This window comes from Pan troglodytes, chromosome 17 (assembly GCF_028858775.2).
Source record: "Pan troglodytes isolate AG18354 chromosome 17, NHGRI_mPanTro3-v2.0_pri, whole genome shotgun sequence".
NCBI lineage: Eukaryota > Metazoa > Chordata > Mammalia > Primates > Hominidae > Pan > Pan troglodytes.
In genome coordinates, this window is record NC_072415.2 from 36180663 (window position 1) to 36194001 (window position 13339).

The following is a 13339-nucleotide window of genomic DNA, read 5'->3' on the forward strand; positions in this document are numbered from 1 at the left end:
CTGGGAGGCGGTACTGGGATTTAGTTTTAAATGGAAAATGCCTCTGGCTTTTAATTTTCTGGGCCCAGCAGTTTTCTGTTCTGGAATGGAGCCCTTGTTTCACACAGTTCATGTTTAGCTGCAGGGGTTTTAGTTTATAGCTTAGACTGGTTAAGCTTTTACTCCCAGAGGCCTCTGCATAGCAACTGTAGAAATCAACAAATAAGTTCATTTATGTCTGCAGCCTCCTCTCAGTAGCTGACTTTTTACATTTCCCAATATCCATTTCCTGACTTTTCTAGCCCCAGAGAAAAAAGCTCCACTAATTGGAGCTTATTTTAATTGAGCCTTAATATTGGATCTCACTGGAGTTGCCCCCAGAGCTGCTGAGAACAGAATGAAATGAAAGTACCTAAGGTTGAAGATGCAGTGTGTGTATGGGTGTGTGTGTGAAATTTTTCACTTGACCTACAGATTCTTTTCCCTCCTGAATAAATCATCAAGCCTGTTCACATTTCTGATTAAGGATCTGACAGCAGATGATAATAAAGACAATTGAGGTGTGAGACGTGTGATATGGAGCTGAAGAAATTGGTTTCTATAGTTACTTCACTGATTTCATGCAATTTTTAAGGATCTTTGTGCTAAATAAGAGTGATTTTCTGAGCAACCTTTTCCCTTAACTGTGCCTCTTGAACTATGAAATTTGTTGTTGCTTAACATTGCTGCAGTTGGCTCCTAGGTGCCAGCAGCAGCAGGTTATTTATGAATGTTTTAAAGGCCCTTATTGTTTGGATTAATGTAGGAATTGAGGCAAAACAAGTGGAAATCTAGTAAGATTCTTACAATCAATGTGGTGTGTTTTCATTAACATAGAGAAGGAAAATACATGAACTCTGGGTGGAGGGATTTCAGGATTGGGACAGGGAACGCTGGAAAGGGATAACACTTTAAAAAAAAAGTTGAGAGCAGAAACATTTTATTTTCAGCAACAAGATATTCCTTATACTGATGTCTTTCCAGTGGAAAATGTATCTAAAATTATTAGTATGAGAACTGTACCTATAATTCTCTTTAAGCAAACCTGGCATGAGGATAGATTATTTAGGGATGGGCAACCTACTGTTGCTCTGAATCATGGGTATCCCACCTTGTTTTAATTAAGGACTGACTAGATGCTTATCTTCTAATTGCATTCCCTTTTTGGAAAATGTGCAACAGAAAGCTTACCCTTTTAACCTTACCCTGTCTGTTCCTCCTTCATAAACCTTCATGAGCATCTGAATCTTAGATTAATTCTTCCTTCAGCTTTGTATGGGATGTTTTGTTTTTGTTTGCATTTTATTTTAGTATGTTGTTTAATAATTCCCTAAGGGATGAATAGGTAGACAACATTTTTCAAAGAAATCTGTGAGAGGAAATGTACCAAAAAAATGCCTCTGTTAATGAGAACAGGTGGTAGCAAACCTGTGTTTTTCTCTTCCTTTGCACCTCCATTTATTTCTTTTTCCAAACAAGGTTAAAGGAATTCAATATAACTTCTTTCCAAAATATTTTGAAAGTTTTCTGGTTGCTTCCTATCATAAATCCTCTTTGATCAAAAAAATGAATCAAATACATTGGCCCCTTTCCAAGAGCAGAGCCACTCTGTTTTGCAAATGTTTGGTGAAAGTCAAATATTGTCATTTTTGTCATTCTCCTGCCCCCTAGAGTTCTTAATAACTTGAGTGTTCTAAGGGGCTGTAGTTGAGAATCAAATACACAGTGGTAGTGTATATTGTTTGATTGCATAAATATTGACCATATCTTTTTTCTTTTCTTTCTTTCTTTTTTTTTTTTTTGAGATGGAGTCTCACTCTGTCGCCCAGGCTGGAGTGCAGTGGCATGATCTCAGCTCAGGCAGCCTCCACCTCCCAGGTTCAAGCGATTCTCCAGCCTCAGCCTCCCCGAGTAGCTGGGATTACAGGCGCGTACCACCGCATCCAGCTGATTTTTGTATTTTTAGTAGAGATGGGGTTTCACTATGTTGGCCAGGCTGGTCTCAAACTCCTGACCTCAGGTGATCTACCCGCTTCAGCCTCCCAAAGTGCTGGAATTACAGGCGTGAGCAACTGTGCCTGGCTGACCATATCTTAATAGAGAGTTGGATTGCTTGCTTGATGGTAATTTGTGAGGTTAGCATTTAGGATGCACTAATCACTATCATGCTGGTATAAACTCTGATGCTTTGGGTTGTGAATTTTTGGTATTTGGCTGTCTGAGAAGTTTTCTTTGTTCACTCATGAATTTTTTATTTAGCACAGATGCCTTATGCTTGCTTGATTTAGAACTGATCTGTTTTCCCTTTCAAACCTACCTACCAGGCTTGTCATAGAAAAAAAGATTACTGGCTATCTTATAAATGCAGAACTTCGAAGAACTGTTTACAGAAGCTGTAGGCTTTATTTATGCTGAGAAATGTTTCAGCAGTGATATTTCTCATATAATTTAAATCACAATCTGAATCCCCTTCATTCATAATCTTATCCATATTTGCTTTCAACTGTTAAGGACTAGAATTCTTAAGCCAGGTGTAGTGGCTTACACCTGTAATCCTAGCACTTTGGGAGGCTGAGATGGGTGAATCACCTGAGCTTAGGAGTTCGAGACCAGCCTGGGCAACATGATGAAACCCTGTCTCTACTAAAAATACAAAAAATTAGCTGAGCGTGGTGGTGCACACCTGTAATCCCAGTTACTCAGGAGTCTGAGACATGAGAATCACTTGAATCTGAGTGGCAGAGGTTGCAGTGAGCCGACATGGTGCCACTGGACTGACTCCAGCCTGGGTGACAGAGTGAGACTCTGTCTCAGAAAAAAAGAACTAGAATTTTTTTTTTTTTTTTTTTTGTGAGACGGAATTTCGCTCTTGTTGCCCAGGCTGGAGTGCAATGGCACGATCTTGGCTCACTGCAACCTCTGCCTCCCAGATTCAAGAGATTCTCCTGCCTCAGCCTCCTGAGTAGCTGAGATTACAGGCATGTGCCACCATGCCCGGCTAATTTTGTATTTTTAGTAGAGATGGGGTTTCTCCATGTTGGTCAGGCTAGTTTTGAACTCCCGACCTCAGGTGATCCTCCTGCCTTGGCCTCCCAAAGTGCTGGGATTACAGGCATGAGCCACTACGCCTGGATCATTTCTCCTGTAGTTTTTCTTTCCTCTAATAAAGTTTTAGAGGCTGTTCATCTTTGCATTCCACATGTAAGGACAAATTGTGTTAAACTGGACAGGTTTTTATAAAAGCGTCAAATAATTTCTTTTCATTCTTCCTATCGACTTCTACCAATTTTGTCATTCTCTTTTGGCTCTTAAAAACAGACTGCCTTTGGGTTGGCCTCCAGCCTAGTCTTATTCCATTGAAGAAGTTCCTGCTGCATAGTGTTCTTATTAACCTGACAGGTTTTCTGTCTATTTGAAAACCAGCTGATATGTCTGTGGATATTCCTGTAATTCAAACGTTTTATTTTCAACTTACGGGCTGTCTTCTTTCCGTTTCTCTGTTGCCTGAAAAAACATTATAAGCGTCCTCTCTCTTTTTCTCGCTATTATAACTTTATATTTTCTATACTAGCCCTTTCAAATTCTGAAATGTTTATGATTTTTCTAGATACTTTTCCTAAAATGTAAGTACCTGCATTCTTTCATTTTACCATCTCTTTGTGAAAGTTTTGTTTTAGTTGGTTTTTTTTGTTTTTGTTTTTGAGAAGGGTCTCACTCTGTCACCCAGGCTGGAGTGCAGTGACGCAATCTGAGCTCGCTGCAGCTTTGACCTCCTGGGCTCAAGCGCTCCTCCTACCTCAGCCTACCAAGTGGTTGGGACCACAGGCACATGCCACCATACCTGGCTAATTTTTTAAATTTTTTGGAAAGTGGGGGTCTCCCAGTGTTATCTAGGCTGATCTCGATCTTGTGGCCTGAAGTGATCCTTCTGCCTCAGCCTCCATAAGTTCTGGGATTACAGGCGTGAGACACTGTGCCCCGCTGAATTGTTTTTTAATAAATAGGTTACTAATTGCTAAACTCTAACTTCAGACAAGCAGGCATATCTTTATTTAATGCAGCTGCAAACTTCTATGATGTGTGTTATGTGTCCTAGATTAAAATCTGGCCCTCGGTATTTTCTTTTCTTACACATCGTCCAGAATTTTGTAGAGCTATTTGTCTGACTTTGCAGTTGAAACATTCTGATTTGATTGTTATATATTTTCTGACCCTTATTTCCTTTTGAATTTCTTCTTTCTCCTTTGGGAAATGTGAGTTCAATGCATCTGTGCAGGGTGAGACAAAGAATTCATTTACTTTCTTTTTACCAATTCCTAGCATTCCACTTTGATTTGTTATCGGACGGTGAGGGAGAAAAAGGAAATCAAGACCTCCTGGTATATTTGCTTCACAGTGCAACCTATAGGAACTGGGAAAAAGAATAAATACTAAATGATTAAAATGTAGACCAGATTAGAAGCCCTGTATCCTAAAGTTTTTGGGATTTTTGTTTATAGAAAATATAGGTTATAAAAACTGTTGGTGCAATTCTTCATAAAACATTGTACAAGAAATAAAATACTGAATCATAAGGCTCATTACTGATTAGAAAATATTTAGGTACGAGAACAGCACAGTATATTTTTAAAATGAAATTTGAAAATATATGAAGTCAATGAAAGGTGATAGGTAAACTATTAAATTATATCAATTTGTATTTAAACTTCATGCAAGTTCTACATGGCCAAAACTCATGGAGTACTGGACAGGGACAAATGAAACTTGTCATAAAAAGTACATTCTAGCAATCAAATTAATATAGCAAGAGGAAGACATTCTTAAAATGACAAGTTATAAATAACTTGTGTATGACAGCAGAGAAACAGATTGAAAGGTTTCAAAGCATTGATAGTCTAGGACAGTGGTTCTCAAACGTTGACATGCATAAAATTATCTGGAGAGCTTGTTAAAATACAGATTACTAGGTCCCACAACCAGAGTTTATAATACTGTAGTAGGTCTAGGGTAGGACTTGAAAATGGGATTTCCAATAAATTACCAGATGTTGCTGCTATTGCTGCTGCTGCTCTGCAGATCACACTGAGAACCATTGATCTAGGATGAGAAAGAAGGGGGGCTTTAAAAGTCATCACTTTTATTTTCCCACTAACTAAATGGTCAAAATACTGTGATTTGGGAATCTGAGATTTGGCCTCTTGAACTGTCATAGTTCATTTATCATCCAATTATCATTCATTAGGTTCTCTTGGAACCATGAAAGCTTCACTAGGTTTCCTTCATGGATATTTTTACAAGATAACTTTAATGGTAGTATTTCTTTACTGGTATACCTTAAATGGAAAAGAAAATATTAGAGATTCAATAGAAGATTGCATGCATACTTTATTTTGATGTGTAGGATCTATGTGTTTTGAGAGACTTATTACTCTCTTAGTAGAAAGATGCCTGTTTAAAAAAAATATAGCATTGAACTGGAAGTAAAGTATCTTGGATTCTAGATTCAGCCTGCCATTATCAAGAGCTTGCTTTAATTCTTTGAACTTACCTCTGTTTCCTCGTATTTAAATGAACTTAACGATTCCTGCTCTGCTTATAAGATTGTCATAATTTAGGGGAAGGCGAGGCATAAAAGAAAAAACCAGTAGTTTATAAACACTAACTGTAGGAACATTTAAGATAGATGTCATTGAGCTCTTAGATTTAGGTTTGAGATAGACCATGAATATGTTCTTTCTTTCCTTCCAGAGGACTGGAAAGAAAATGAGAAGAAAAAAGCGTGTAAGGATGACAACTGAAAAAAAAATTTTGTAATATAGAATAACTGTAGCACATTTATATTTTACACAATTTATAAATCAAATGTTATTGGTTTAAGTTAAAGAGAGAAGGTGTCTAATTGAGATTATGAGGAATATACCATTTTTTTCAGGAAGGTAGGGATGGATGAGTAGGGTTGACCAGCAAGGCACCAGAGTTTACGTATCAAATTCCAGGAATCTCAGATGTTCTGGACAGTGTCCTGGTATCATAATAACCAGCCTTAGTGGTTGGGAGAGAAAAAAATAGATTCTAAACTGTTTGATTTGGTGGAATGACTGCTAATAATTGTCTTTGAGGGCTTAAAAAAGATCTTGTATTTCGGTTGTGGTATCCTTGAAGTTAAGATAAGGTGGAATGGTGATTTTTAAAAAATTTGCAACTTGCTTTTTGGTTCCCTTGACTTAAGATTCAGCTGTTAATGTTTAGTAGTTTTTTTTTCCTGTTTGTTTGTTTTGTTTATTTTAGCATTTAACCTTGCATTCCCTGGTAAACTTGATCTTTTAAGTAATGATTCAGATGTAATTATCAGCATTGTTAAGAATTTTAGAGTTTGATCCATGAAATTTTCCAAAGTATATCTAATTCAATTTAAATTTTTACTATTTAAAACATTTCCATTGTTTGGTGTTAGAGTTTTTCCATTGTAGGTGTTTACCTTTATGTGTACTTAACGTTAATTGTGAAATCTAAGCAGGACATTATTCTTAGTTCTTTTATCCTGAGTTCAAAACCTGGTGTGATACACTTTGTTTCTCTAATTTCTTTAGATTTTTTCATACATTCCTATTTGGTGGTGTGATTATTTTCATTGCTACTAACACTTTCCTTAAGCATGAGAAAGAAAAACATTTTTTGATTTCCCATATTGTCTATATCATAACTATCTAGATAAATTTGGTTCTTCCTGTTAAATGTGCCCCTGTTCCTGTCCAGGCTGTTAGCTAATATGAAACTTGGTTTATTCATTCTTCAGCTAGTACCTCTGATTCTGCTTAATCTTTTGGTTTCTGTTTTCAATAGTTTTTAATTTTCCTTTTATTCTTGAAAATTATGTGCTTAGCATCAAGAAGTACCTCTATTGAACGTTACCTCTGAGAACTTGTGTGATCTTCAAAGTAATTTCTTAATGTTTTTTGGGTCTTGATTAAAGGCTGTACTACCATGAGTTATACTTATAAATGAAGAGATGAGTACCTAACACCAGAAATAAAATAATCTTCAATTACTGTTGCTTAGTTGCCTTCTAGGGCACTACCTTGAATTTTAGAGACTTCTACTTCCTATCATAGAGACTGTGAAAAGAGAAATGAAGGCGTCTGCCTTTTTCATTAGCCATAAAGGAAATAGCGTATTCTTAAAAGAGAACCTCCCAAACCTGTTTGGTCTCTTTGGAGCAAGGTGTTTGTTGCTGGTGTTGGTGAGCAAGCAGTCTTACATTTTATTAAACAAAGGCTAGTCAGTGTATAATATAACAGAAACCAATTGTCAGAATTCTGGCTATTAAAGAGTTCCAGTTAAGATGGAGTAAAAACACTTCATATTTTCTCTCCCACTGAATACAACTATAAAACCTGAACAGATGCATGGAGCAGCTATTCGAGGACATTGAAAGGTAAATAGTAAACAGATTGGGGAAGAAGATAAGAACTCAAAATACTACTTGAACTGGTGGTGAGGTTGCCACCCTCCATCCCCTAGCCCCATTCTTCCTACTGCTTGATTCTAGACCTGGATGCAATCACAGACATGGGTGGGAAAGTGGGCTAAATCCCCAGCTTTCTGGCCAGGAGGAGCTCCAGGGAACCAGAAATTACTGAGAAGATGACAGAGAGGGAGGAGCTCAGGAAAGCAACCCCATGTGATTGTGTTAAACTCCTAGACCTACTCCTGAACTATACATTTGCCATATGTAGATCTTATTCTAATGAGCATACCAAAGCCTTTAAGAACTGGACCAACAAACCACCACCAGATCCCAGATTGACCACTGGGGGATGCACAGGGCAGATCCAAATAACATTGCGAAAGCTTTGAAAACTGAGCTGACGTTGTAGCCACAGATCACAGAAGTCACATTGGAACCTGTGGCTTGAACCTGTGTTGATTGCATGCTAAAACAAAGGTATTAACATTCTCCAAAGGATTTCTAGAATACCCAGAGTTTCATAATACAGTTGACATAGGTTTGAAGTGTACAGGTCCACTTATATGTGGATTTTTTTCAACCACTTGTGGATGGAAAATACACTATGTGCAGGATGCAAAACCCACATATGTGGAGGGCTGACTTTTCATATACACGAGTTCTGCAGGACTGACTGAGAACTGAATATACATGGATTTTGGTGTACCTCGGCATCCTGGAATCAATCCCCCATGTATACCAAGGGACGACTGTATTCAAAATATTCAGGATACAATACAAAATCACTTGACAGAAAGAACCAGGAATATCTTAACTCCCATAGGAAGAGACAATCAACAGATACCAGCCCCAAGATAACATAGATGTTGGAATTATCTGACAAACACACTACTATAAAAATGCTCCAAGAAGCAAATTATAAACACTCTTGAAATGATAGGAAAAATAGAAACTCCCAGCAAAGGGCTAGAAAATATAAAGAATAAAGTTATAAAATGGAAATTTAGGAACTGAAAACGACAATAACCAAAATAAAACACATTCAGCTGAATGAGCTGAATAGCGGATAGAAATGACAAGAGTCAGTTAACCCAGTCAATAAACCCAGGTTCAACTCACATCATAATCAATCTCTGAAAACTATATAGATGTAGAAAATAAAAATTTTGAAAGTAACTGAAGAAAGGGACACATCAATAGAAGAACAATAATTACAATGACTAGATTTCTCATTAGAAAGCAAATAGAAAAACTTTTAAAAAAAAAAAAGGGGAAAAAAACCTGTGGAGATCAGAAGAAAGTGGCAAAACATTTTTAAAAGGAACTTTCAACTTAAAATCCTATATATCATGAAAATATCCTGCAGAAATGAAGGTGAAGTAGATATTTTCTGGTGAAGCAAAAGGAAGAAAATTCATAGCCAACAGAGTTGCTGTAAGACTATTAAGGAAATTATTCACAATGAAGTCAGATGATACCAAAGGGAAGCTGAACTTCAGGAATGAAGAAAGCACAACAGAAATGGAAAACATAATAGGCTATTCTGCTTTTGAATTAAAGTATGTTTAAGTGAAAGCAGATTTGAGGACTGACATTGGCAAGATGGCTGACTAGAGATGCCTGGTGCTTGTCTCTTCTACAAAAAAGGACTGAGGCAATGAATAAACAGATAGGATTTGACTAGAATGTCAGAGAGAGCGCTGGAGTGTGGTTGGGGAATGGAGACACACCTATAAATGATTAGAAATCCAGGAGGGCAGCATGAGGGTACCTAGCATCTACAGTCCTGTCTTCCCCACCTGGACTGAATCTGGAGTCAAGAGAGACTTCCCATTGCAGGGAAAAGGCAATCAGAATAACCCAGCCAGCCCCTGTTGCCACCACAAACGCATACAGTCCTTACTACAGGAGAATCCCACAGTCCTCAAAAGCCCTGAACCCAGTTTGGAGAGCTACCATGAATTCACACAGCTGCATTGCCCTGGATTAGGAACACCAAGATATGCCTGCTTGTACACAGCCCTCCAGTGTCCTACCCCCTACAGATAAGCTCCTGGTCTACCCAACAGCCCTGCACCCACAATCAGGGTCTGAAAAGCCGCTCCACTGGCAGCCACACTCCAAGGCCTGCTGAACAACTGTGAGCCCACATCTCGGGCCTGAGAGACCAAGCCATCCTCACCAGACATGTCTTTAGACCAGTCAGGCATCTGTGCACCTGTGTTTTTCGCAAAAGTAACAGCCCTGTGGGCTGCTCCTTGCAGGCATGTCCTCGGGCCGGCCGAGCAACCATGTGTATGTCCTCCTGCCAAGAATAAGAGCCCTGTAGCCCAAATCCACGCACCAAGTTGGTGGACCCACCATTTGTATGTATATGCCTCTGACCTGAGAAACAGCCCAGTGAGCCCACACCCAGCAAAACTGCACCACCTCCACCACAAACTCAGCCCAGGCCACTGAGGCATTTGCATATGTCACTAGTATGGATTACAGCTGAAGAAACTACACTAGTGTGTCCACCTAGAACTCAACAAACTGACACCCCAACACCTGTTCATATGAGTAAATTTTTCTCTGTGAAACCTCCTCCATAAAATTGGAAGAGGCGACTTTTCTACCACATGAATGGAAATCAGTGTAGGGATACATCAAACATGAAAAAACCACAGATAAATACCCATGAAAAGGAACACAATAATTTTCCAATAACAGAGGCTAATCATAAGGAAGTACATAAAATGCCAGAAAAAGAATTCAGAATAATAATCTTAAGTAAACTCTGTGAGATACAGAATACTGATGGACATTCAGTGAAATCAGAAAAACAATTCACAATTTGAATAGAGAAAATTTTATTTTTATTTGTCTTTTTTAGAGACAAGATTTTATTTACCCTGTCACCCAGGCTGGAGTGCACTGTTTGGAGCATAGCTCACTGTAACTTTGAAGTTCTGGGCTCAAGCTATCCTCCCACCTCAGCCTCCTGAGTATCTGAGACTAGAAGCATGTGCCACCATGCCCAGCTAAGTGAATGAGAAATCTAATAATGAGATAGATATCATAATAAAGAACCAAACAGAAATCCTACAGCTGTAGAATTCAATGAATGAAATAAAAAATACAGTTGAGACCTTTAACAATACCCTACACCAAGCAGAAAAAAGAATTTTTGAACTTGAAGAGATTGAAGCAACACAGGCAGACCCCCCCTCCCCCCAAAAAAAGAATGAAGAAAGCTACAGGATTTATGGGACACCATGAAGCAAACAAATATTCACATTATGGGCATTCCGGAAGGAGAAAAGAAGTGAAAAGATGTAGAAAACATATTTAATGAAATAATAGCTGAAAATTTCTCAAGTATTTGGAGAGAGACATCCAGGTTCAGGAAGCTGGAAGAACCCCAAGTAGATTCATCCCAAGCAAGTCCTCTCCTAGGCACAGTATAGTCAAATTGTGAAGTCAAAGTCAATTCTAAAAGCAGCAAAAGAAAAATGTCAATTCACAAATAAAGGTATTCTTATCAGATTAACAGTAGACTTCTCAGCAGAAACTATACAGGCTAGGAGAGAATGGGATAATATATTCAAAATACTGAAAGGGAAAATTTTAAAAAACTGCTAGCCAAGAATATATTTATATATATATATTTATATACATATATATTTATATATATATTTATATACATATATATTTATATATATTTATATACATATATATTAATATATATATTTATATACATATATATTAATATATATTTATATATATATTTATATATATTGTTTTTTGTTGTTTGTTTGTTGTTTGTTTTTTGACAGAGTCTTGCTCTGTCACCCAGGCTGGAGTGCAGTGGCATGATCTCGGCTCACTGCAACCTCCGCCTCCTGGGTTCATGCCATTCTCCTGCGTCAGCCTCCCGAGTAGCTGGGACTACAGGTGCCCACCACCACGCCCAGCTAATGTTTTGTATTTTCAGTAGAGATGGGGTTTCACCGTGTTAGCCAGGATGGTCTGGATCTCCTGACCTTGTGATCCGTCCGCCTCGGCCTCCCAAAGTGCTGGGATTACAGGCGTGAGCCACCATGCCTGGCCCAGCCAAGAATATTATACCCAGCAAAACTATCCTTCAGAAATGAAGGAGAAATAAAATGTCTCACAATAAAAAAATAAGGGAATTCATCACCATTAGACAAGGCCTACAAGAGATACTCAAGGGAGTTTTACATTTGAAAGTGAAAAAATGACAACCACCGTCATGAAAGGATGTGAAGCTATAAAACTCACTGGTAGAACCAATACAGAAAAGAGAAATAGAAAGGAATCAAACAAATTTTTCTTTACAGGAAAAGATCCACCTACACAAATAGCCACTAAAAGATGAAGAAAGGAACAATGAATATAGAAAACAACCAATAAAATGATAGTAATAAGTCCACACCTATCAGTAATAATCCTGTGTGTAAACAGATTAAGTTCCCCATTTAAAAGATACAGACTAGCCAAATGGTTAAATAAACAAGACTCAACTGTATGCTGCCGACAGTAAATTCACTTCAGCTGTAAAGACACACATAGACTGAAAGTGAAGAATAGAAAAAGACATTTCAACAAACAGCAACCAAAAGCTAGCAGGAGTAGCTATACTTACATGAGACAAAACAGACTTCAAGACAAAATGGTAAAGAAACAAAGAAAGACATTATACAATAAGGGATTAATTTGGCAAGAACATATAACAATTGTGAATATATATGTGTACCCAACATTGGACCACTCAGATATATAAAGTAAATATTATTAGATCTAAAGGGAAAGATAGACCCCAATACAGTAATAGTTGGAGACTTCAACACTCCATTCTTAACATTGGACAGATCATGTAGACAGAAAATCAACGAAGAAACATTGGATTTAAACTGTACTGTAGACCAACTGGACCTAGCAGGCATTTATGGAACATTTCACCCAACAGCTGCAGAATACATATTCTTTCCAGAAGTACATGGAACATTTTCCAGTATTGACCATATGTTAGGACATAAAACAAGCCTCAAACATTTTAAAATATCAAAATCATATCCTAAGTATCTTACCTGACCACCATGGAATAAAAGTAGAAATCAATAATAAGAGGAATATTAAAAACTGTGCAATTAAACAACAGTCTCCTGGACAACCAATGGGTGAAGGGAAAAATTGTCCAAGCCTTACTAACCATCAGGTAATCCATATTGGAGAGAAACCTTATGAATAGAATGAATGTGACAAGGTCTCTAGTTATCTCATATCTTTGAAAGGCATCTGAGAAATCACACTGGAGAGAAGGCTTACAGATGTAGTAACTTGGCAAAGCCTTTACTGAGTGTGCAAGCCATACTAAACATCATGTAATCCATCTGGAGAGAAACCTTACAAATGTAGTGACTGTGGGAAATTTTGTCTACTGTAGTCATACCTCCATCCATACTGGAGAGACACCTTACAAATGTAATAAGTGTGTCAGTGCCTTTAGTGAGCATTCAACCATTACTAAATATCAGGTAATCCATAAGGGAGAGAAACCTTACAAATATAATGAAAGTGATAAGTCCTTGTCTTGGCAACCAGACTTCACCAGACGTCAGATAATCCATACTGAAGAGAAACCTTAAAACTGCAATGAATGTGGCAAGATCTTCAGTCAAAATTTACACCATGCACAACATCAGAGAACTTACACTTGAGAGAAAGCTTCTGAATGCAATGAGTTTGGTAAATCCTTAATCATTTGTTTAAGCATTAATCTACCTCAGAGCGGCCATACTAACGAGAAACCCCATAACTGTAATATATGTGGCAGTGGCTTCTTCCAGG

At 37.8% G+C, this 13339-nt stretch overlaps 1 protein-coding gene across 3 annotated transcripts in view; it reads left to right on the top strand.

The window, feature by feature from the left end:
• TAF4B (TATA-box binding protein associated factor 4b) overlaps positions 1–13339 on the top strand; it is a 180265-nt gene that overhangs the window by 112975 nt on the left and 53951 nt on the right. The gene's annotated exons all lie outside the window — the stretch shown is intronic.